Source organism: Sciurus carolinensis, chromosome 15, assembly GCF_902686445.1.
Source record: "Sciurus carolinensis chromosome 15, mSciCar1.2, whole genome shotgun sequence".
In the NCBI taxonomy this organism is placed as follows: domain Eukaryota; kingdom Metazoa; phylum Chordata; class Mammalia; order Rodentia; family Sciuridae; genus Sciurus; species Sciurus carolinensis.
The window spans coordinates 57011104-57020253 of NC_062227.1; positions in this window are offsets into that span (position 1 = coordinate 57011104).

Here is a 9150-nt window from a genome sequence, read left to right on the forward strand (position 1 = left end):
TAAATGACTTAAACCCGACAGAGGCTGACTTCTCTACTGTGTTAAAGCCCTGCTTGAACTGAGGTTCTGTTCTATGTGGCCAAGACAAGTGCAGGCTCTTAGTTCCCCACTGTGCCATCCTTAGCGTGATTCTAAGGGTATTACCATGGCCACAGCCCAAGGTATCCCCCATTAGGTTCCCTTTTAGCCTGCTTAAGGGAAAGGGAAGGACAGTCCCCTCTTTTTTTTTTTTTTTTTTTTTTTTTTTTTTGCAGTACTGGGGATCGAAACTCAGGGTCTTGTGATTGCGAGGCAAGCACTCTACCAGATGAGCTATCTCCCCAGCCCGGACAGTCCCCTCTTAATGGCTAGATTGAGAAATTGTCCAAATTCTACTGGCCAGAAATTGATCTTACAGTCACAAGGGACACTGGGGAATATTGTTTTTGTTCAGGACCCCAATGAACCCAGCTTTGCAATTACTATTTACAAAAAGGGAAATTGATATTGCCATCTGTTTCTCAGAATCTCTTCTTATTTCCAGGGAGATGGACCAGGGCACCCTTTAAATGATTCAATCCTATAGTCAAGTTTTAGTAACTTTACATTGAACCATCACTAGGAAGTTAGATGAATCACATAAATTTGACTTTATTTCTAGGCTTAACTGTGAAGACACTTAGAAATGAGAAGAAAGCTCTCTGTGATGGGCTTTCACAATGGTAGAAATGGTTTCATTTCATCTCCACCAATGACATCCTGAAACCAGCCTGGATCACAGCAGTAGGTTCTGAGATAGAGGTGTGTTCTACTTAGTTCAGGAGTGAGAGGAAAGGCAGCAATGGTGTCTCTGCAGAGCAGAGGACATGGTCTCTATGATCAAGAGGACCTTTTGTTTGACTTGGATTCAGCATCACCCATTGCACATTAGAGTCCAGGAACTTCCATGGCCCTATTTGGACTCCCAAACAAAACCGAAGCACCAAGATCTTGGAAAGGATGGATACTCAGTGGGGATGAGAATAGTCACAGGTTTCAAATGGTTTCTCAGTGCCATCTCTGTGTTCAGATCTGCTGGTGAAGTCTGCCACATGAGCTCTATGAGGGTTGAGACTTTCACCTGCTTGTGTTCTGCTGTTACCTAGAACCAGAATAGTGTCTGGAACAGAATAGGTGCCCAAAAGACGACTTGAGCAGATGAAATTAGGTAAAGAAACCAGCTGCTTAAACAGGCAGTATGGGAGCTGGGAAAAAGAGCAGTTAATTGGAGTCTGAAGTTCTGGTATATCATTCAGGATTATATCAACTTTAGTCTATGTATAATCTTTCTGAGTCTGTCTGGTCACTTAAGAAACCGATAATACCCTGCAGGGGTGTTGGGAATATTAAATGTATGTACTAAATGAAAGTATTAGTGCTTTGTAAAATTTGAATTAGAAAAAAGACAGTGAGATAAAGATAAAATTAAGTATAAAATCCTTTCCATGTATATTTAGACATTTTATGTATAAAAAAGGGGATCTGTTAGTCATTGAGGAAGAAATGATGGTTACCTGGATCACAGTGGGAAACTAGGCTCATTCGATAAGGAGAAACATAAAACTAGAGCCCTAGTTTACACTATACACAAAGCTGATTCCACTTGAATGAAAGGTATACATGTGAAAGAAAGTCATAAGATTAATAGATATTATGAAATATAAGTTGAAACCTGTATAAAACCTGAAAGATTTAAAATGTCACCATTAGGATGATAAGAAATAGAAAGTTTGAATAGATCAAAAAATATTAAAGAAGTAGAAATGCTAATAAAAGATTCTCCTTTACCCCATCATTCAAAAAACTCCCTGGTCACAGAGGTTTTACTGGGAAATTCTACCAATATTTCAAAGAGCATGTAATACAATTAATACAACTGTTTCCAGATAACCACAAAATCTTTTCCAAATTTCAGCTCATTTATGAAGAAAATTATAAGCCAAATTTGCTCGTTAATATAGATGAGAAACTTAAAAAATATTAGATACTTCTAGGGGCTGAATGTGCCTCCCAGAACTTGTATGTCTCAGAATGTGACTAAATTTGGAAATAGTACTTTAAAAAGGGCAGTTAAGATCAAAGAAGTCAAAGGGGTGGATCCTAACCTACTCTGGCTGGTATTCTTAAAGAAGAGAAAATTTAGATACACAGAGACTCCAGGAATATGTGAACACAGAGAAAAGGCCACGTGGGGACACAATGCCAAGATGGCCGTCATTACGTCCATGAGAGGCCTCACAAGAAACAGACCCTTGCCACAACCTTGATCTTGCCTTCTACTTTCCAGAACTATGAGAAAATAAATTCCTGTCATTTAAGCCACCCAGCCTGTGGTATTTTGTTATGGCAGCCCTAGAAAATTAATATAGTTATTAAATCCAACAAATACTGTAAAGCAATGAATCACGGCCTTAGTTCATCCCAGAAGTGCAAGAACAATTTACAAGGTGAAAATTTATCTGTGTAATTCATCCAATTAATTAACTAAGAGAAATTTCATGTAATTATCTTAATAGATGCAGGAAAAATACTTCACAAAAAAATTTTAAACTTCTGCCACTTGAGAAAGTCTCTTTAACAAAAATTTACAGGAAATATAATGAAGAAACTTTGGATTTCTTTTCTTTAGATTAGTCAGAAAACAAATATTTTTTTGGGGGGGAGCTACTGGGGATTGAACCCAGAGCTTGCTCATGCTAGGCAAGCATTCTATTACTGAGCTACATCCTCAGCCCTTTTTGTTTTTAATTTTGAGGGAGGGTATCACTAAGTTGCCTTGAACTTGTGATCTTCCTGCCTTAGCCTTGCAAGTAGCAAGAATTCTTGCTATCATTTCTACTTAGCATAGTACTGTATAAACTGACCAATACAATTAAAAAAGAAAAAAATAATGATCAAAAGGAAAACAACCGAGGAGATCCAAGATGGCAGACTAGAGGGAGGCTGCGTTCCTTCTTGCTCCATAACTTGGGTTTCAAGCAGGGGAAAATCTGTTTCTCAGTGAGGCAATCTTTGCTGCTCATTGATCCCCTGCTGTTTACCCCATTTGTCCACCTCAATCACTTACAGTCTGCCAGCATATTGACTACTTTTTGGGTGCAGATCACTCACTGACTGCTGCCTATCATCCATTTGCTGGTTTGCTTGCCCATTACCTGCCTTTCACCTACCCATCACCCACTGCCTGAGGTCCAGTTGCTGATCATCTGCCAGTAGCCTGCAGACCGCCTGCAGACGGCCAGCAGATCACCAGCTGCCTGCTGTTACCTGGAAGTCCACTGTCACAGTACCTGCATGTTTGGTTACACGTGGCTGCTGCCATTTTGGGACAACAGCCAGGACCTGCAGGACCCCTAGCCTAACTGACCACATTCTGCCTCCAGGACTCCTGGCCCGACCAACTGCACCCCACACAGACTCAGTGCCCACGCCCCATGCTACAGCTCCCCATTTGCCAATGTGTTTGGTAGCCAGTGCAGTCATCTTGGATTATCTTGGAAATGGAAGCAACCATCTTTAGGTGGGTCCAATCCTATCCCGAGACACCTGCTGGAGACTGGAAGTTCATTGTCAGGTACCTCTCATGCATCAGGCTACTGAAGACTGGGAGGTTTGAAAAGTATATGACTGTTATAGTGTAGATTTTTTTCCCTCCTTTTTGAAAAATTTTAAGTTTTTATTTCTTTATTTTTCTTGCTCTGTTTTCCTTTTGTTTACCTGTTTCCTCAGAGTCTCTCTCTCTCCCTTTTCTCATGCTAACAACCAACTTCTTTTTATTCCACTTTCACTCTTCCTACAACCTAGTATATACTCTTTTCTTATCCCATTAACAGTTACATCCTACACCCCTTCCCATCCTTTTGTCCACCATTAGAAATTATAGACCTCATTGCAAATCTATTTGTTATACTGTAGATAATAATTGAACTCATCTTCTCTGTTTATTATGACAATATTGTTAACATCTTCATAGGGGCTATTTGGTTTAGGGCTGCATATTTTCTGTATTGGGTACTGCTAACATGTGTCTCCCCCTTAAAGAAGATGTTTTGGAAATGTGCTGGGTCACTATAAGCCTATAGGGGGGAAACTGTAATACCCCAGATCTGCATTGCTAGCGGGGAAGATACGTGAACAACATGAAAAAACAAGGAAAGAAAGTGTTCCAAACAAACCAAGACTGTATTAATAGAATCCAATGACAGCATGGTAGAAGAAATGTCAGAAAAGGAGTTTAGAACATACTTAATTAAAATGATTCATGAAGCAAAGGATAAGATAAGAGAGCAAATGCAGGCAATGAATGATCACTCCAATAAACAGTTAAAAGAGCAACTGCAATTGAAAGATCATTTCAACAAAGAGATAGAAATTCTGAAAAGATATCAAACAGAAATCCTCGAAATGAAGGAAACAATAAGCCAAATAAAAAACTCAATGGAAAGCATCACCAAAAGATGAGATCACTTTGAAAACAGAATCTCAAAGACAAAATATTTCTTTGAAAACAAAGTTGCCCAAACAAAGAAGACGATAAGATATCATGAATGGAACCTCCAAAAACTATGGGATATCATGAAAAGACCAAATTTAAGAATTATTGGGATTGAGGAAGGCACAGAGATACAAACTAAAGGAATGAACAAGCTATTCAATGAAACAATATCAGAAAATTTCCCAAACCTGAAGAATGAAATGGAAAATCAACTGTGAGAGGCTTACAGAACAACAAATGCACAAAATTACAACAGATCCACACCAAGGCACATTGTAATGAAAATGCCTAACATCCAAAATAAAGATTGAATTTTAAAGACTGCAAGAGAAAAGCAGATTAATACAGGGGGAAACCAATACAGATATCAGCCAATTTCTCAACTCAGACCCTAAAAGCTAGAAGGGTCTGGAACAACAATTTCAAGCTCTGAAAGAACATGGTTGCCAACCAAGAATCCTATACCCAGCAAAACTAACCTTCATATTTGAAGATGAAATAAAATCCTTCCATGATAAACAACAGTTAAAAGAATTTACAAATAGAAAGCTGCCCTACAGAACATTCTCAGCAAAATATTCTATGAGGAGGAAATGAAAACAACAATGTAGGTTAGCAAAGGGAGGAACTACCCTAAAGGAAAAGCCAATCAAAGGAGAAACTAAGTTAAAAACCAAAAATAAGCCTAAATGACTGGGAATACAAATCATATCTCAATAATAACCTTGAATGTTAATGGCCTAAACTCATCAATCAAAAGACACAGACTGGCGGATTGGATTAAAAAGTAAGACCCAACAATATGCTGCCTTCAAGAGACTCATCCAATAGAAAAAGATATCCACAGACTAAAGGTGAAAAGATGGGAAAAAACATACCATGAACACAGACTCAGTGAAAAAGTGGGGGTTTCCATACTTATATCAGGTTAAACGGACTTCAAACCAAAGTTAGTCAGAAGGGATAAAGAAGGACATTTCACACTGCTTAAGGGAACCATAAATCAGGAAGACATAATGATCATAAATATTTATGCCCTAAACAATGGTGCATCCATTACTTCAAACAAATCCTTCTCAATTCCAGAAATCAAATAGACCACAACACAATAATTCTGTGTGACTTTAACACACTGCTGTCAGGATGCATGAGAAAATGCTTTCCCCTCCAGAGTTCTATCAAGAGTATGTTAGGTAACTGGATTTTTGCCAATGGAGAGAGAGAAAACAAGTCTTTCATCTGCAGTTTTAATTTACATTTCTCTTTTTTAATGAGTAAAGTTAACTATCTTATTGTTTATTAATAGCAAATTTTATTTCCTTTTTCTATGTTTTGGAAGGGTTATGATTTTGTCAATTTACATAGTAGGAAGGATAGCTCTTTGTGATATGAGCTGTAAATATCTCCCTTAGTTGTCTTTTTAGAAAAATCTTGTTTATGATGCTTATTTTCATAAAAAATTGATTTTTATGTAAAAAATTATTTTAAAAATTTTCATTTACTCTTCATGTCATTATTTTAAAATTTGATCCTATAGAACTCTAAATAACAATACACAGCACATGCATATAGTAAAATAGGCAAGTAACAAACTGTATAAAAAAGGAAAACAAGAAACTCTTCTTAGTTGCAAATTCAGAGGATGCTTAAATTAAATGGACTAATGATTAGAAATGAGAGAACTTGGTAATGTTCCCGGTAAAAGGCCACATAATGAAAATCAAATGATGCTGTTTACCAGCTATTACCTACAAAATTTGAAAGAAAACTTATTTACATTCATGATGCACTTTAAACCCTAAGGAATTCTGGAATTAGCTTAACACATATTGTATAAAATCTTAAGGAGAAATTTTAGAAACTATTCTTATAAGTAAACATGAATAAATAAACTTTTAACAGGTGAGATTATTTAACACTGGAGAGATGTCAAATTATTCCACAAATTCAGTATAATCTCAATCAAAATATCTGCAGTATTGTGCTGGGGTTGTAGCTCAGTGGTAGAGTGCTTGCCTAGCATGTGTGAGAAACTGGCTTTGATTCTCAGCAATGCATATAATAAATAATTTTTTAAAATTTCTGCAATTTTTTTATGAACTGAAGATTTTTTCTCAAGAAATATGGAGAGGTAAAGTCCATGAACATATAATTTAATTTTGAAAAAGAAGAAGAAAATGGAAACACTTTCCCTGAGTTATTAAAACGTGCTATAAAGATATGATAGTCACTAGGGCACAGTGGCACATGCCTGTAATCACAGCAAGTCAGGAGACTGAGCAGGAGGATCACAAGTTCTAGGCCAGCTTTAGCAACTTAGTGAGATTTTAAGCAATTTAGTGAGATCCCATTTCAAAAACAAAAATAAAAGGGCTGGGGATGTAACTCAGTGGTAAAGTGTGCCCTGGGTTCAATCTCTAGTACCAAAGGGTAAGGGGAAGATATGATAGTCAAAAGAGTCTGCTACTGGCACATAATAGATCAACTAGATTAATGGAATGTATGGAGAAGTTAAAGCAAGCCTATGTAAAACCATATATGCATGGGAACTTGCTTTAGGATAAAGGTGGCACCACAAAGCCATGGAAAAAAATCTTAATAGTGTTGGGAAATCCAGTTTCATACATGGAGAAAAGCAGTGCTGGCTCCCTATCTTATCACAGGAAAAGGCAGGTGGCAGATAGATTTGAAGCTTAAGAGTGAAAGGCAAAAGTACAAAGATAATTGAATAAAACATGAGGATATATCTTTGAGATCTTAGAGCAGGGTAGAATTATTAAGTATGACTCCCCAAGCGTTAACCATAGATTGAAAATTGAAGCATTTGATTACATTGATACTGAGAGTTTTTGTTCAGTAATAATTATAACATCAGTCAATCAAAACCAATATTTATTGAGCACTTACTATGCACCTGGTATATTTTAAGAAGGATATATAGCAACTCATTTAATTTTTATAGCAACTCTAATAAAGCTAACTATTATTATAATTCCCTTTTACAAATGAGGACATGGAGGCACAGAAAGGGTAAGTAACTTGCCCAAGGTTACACAGCCAGTAAGAGACAGAGTCAGCATTTAATCAGGCAGTCTGGCCCCATATTCTGTGTCCTTAGTTCTGTGCTATATGAATCACACAGAATGACTGATGGCAGACTTGGAGAAGGTATTTGTGACATATAAAACTGACAATGATGAGTATCTGGTATATACAATTAACCTCCACAAGTCAACAAGAAATGGAAAGAAAAATGGGATACATGTATAGAAAATTGGTTAAGAAACATGAAGAAATACTCAAACTCGTAGAAATCAAATAAATGTAAATTGCAACAGTGAGATACTATTTTACCATTAGAATGGCAACTTTTTTAAAAAAAGGATGCAGTAGTCTGCTAGACCACAGAAAGCTAGTTTGTGTATCATGTAGCTGAAACACTATAGGAGTAAAACTCACTGTAAGTTCTGTGTCTGGGGAATCAGGGTGTGAGAAAGGAGAAGGAAGAGGAGAGAGACTCCAAGGCCAGCTCCAGTGAAGATGTTTAACAGGGTGAAGTTTTGGTCAATTGCTGATGTTTCTTTCTTATACCTCTTGCTTCTTTCTACGTAACAGCAAGAGCATTCCTCCTTTTTTGGTAAGGGAGATTGAACACTGAGTCACATCCCCAGCGCTTTTTTATGTTTTATTTGGACATAGTCTCGCTGAGTTGCTTAGGGCCTACTAAGTTGCTGAGGCTGCCTTGGAAGTCACAATCCTCCTGCCTCAGGCTGCCCAGGCACTGGGATTACAGGCGTGTGCCCTGCATCTCCCTTATTTTAATATAGCATGATGATCATTCTTCAAATGGCCACCAGATATCTGTAGAGTAGGGGGACGGTCATCCTTTGTGCTGTTGTTCCTCTGTTGCTGACCACACTCTGTTTCTTCCTTTCCTTTTTTTCTGTTTTTTTACAGACTGCATTTTGATTCATTGCACACAAGTGGGGTACATCATTTCGTTTCCATGGTTGTGCACGATGTAGATTCACACCATTCGGGTGATCATACATGCACGTAGGGTGATGATGTGTCTCTGTTTCTGATGACTCTGCTCCCCTGCTGCCTCCTTTCTTGGCCCCTCTAACATGTTCTTATTTTGCTTCAAACACTTCCACCCCCCTAACTCTCAAGCCCTCCACTTCCCACATTTCATGGGCTTCCTATGCACCTGGTCCAAGCTCTTTTATTCCTTGTAGCTGATTTCCACAAGGAATTTGTTGGACACTTTTAACTGAACAGAGTCACGCTCTTGGGTCAATGACTTGTAGACCTTTAACTGGTACAGAGTTACATGCGATGCTTAGAGAAGAAAGTTTTTAATCCACAATAACCTTTGATTTGCATTGAGGCATCAGAGTAAATCAAAAGGCAAGTTCCTTGTGAGGGTAGAAAGATACTGGAGCATGTGGTCGTCTTACACCTAGGCTGGTTCTGCTTAGGAATCTTTCTTCCAGTCGAGTCCCCTAGAATATCCTGATGTTCACTGATGATTTCATGTCTTCACTCCTCAACCTAGAGACTCTTCACATAGGCACCAGTCTTTGTCTTTCCCCTTTCCTGCCCTCTGGTTTCCATGGTGGCGGCAGTTGCCATGG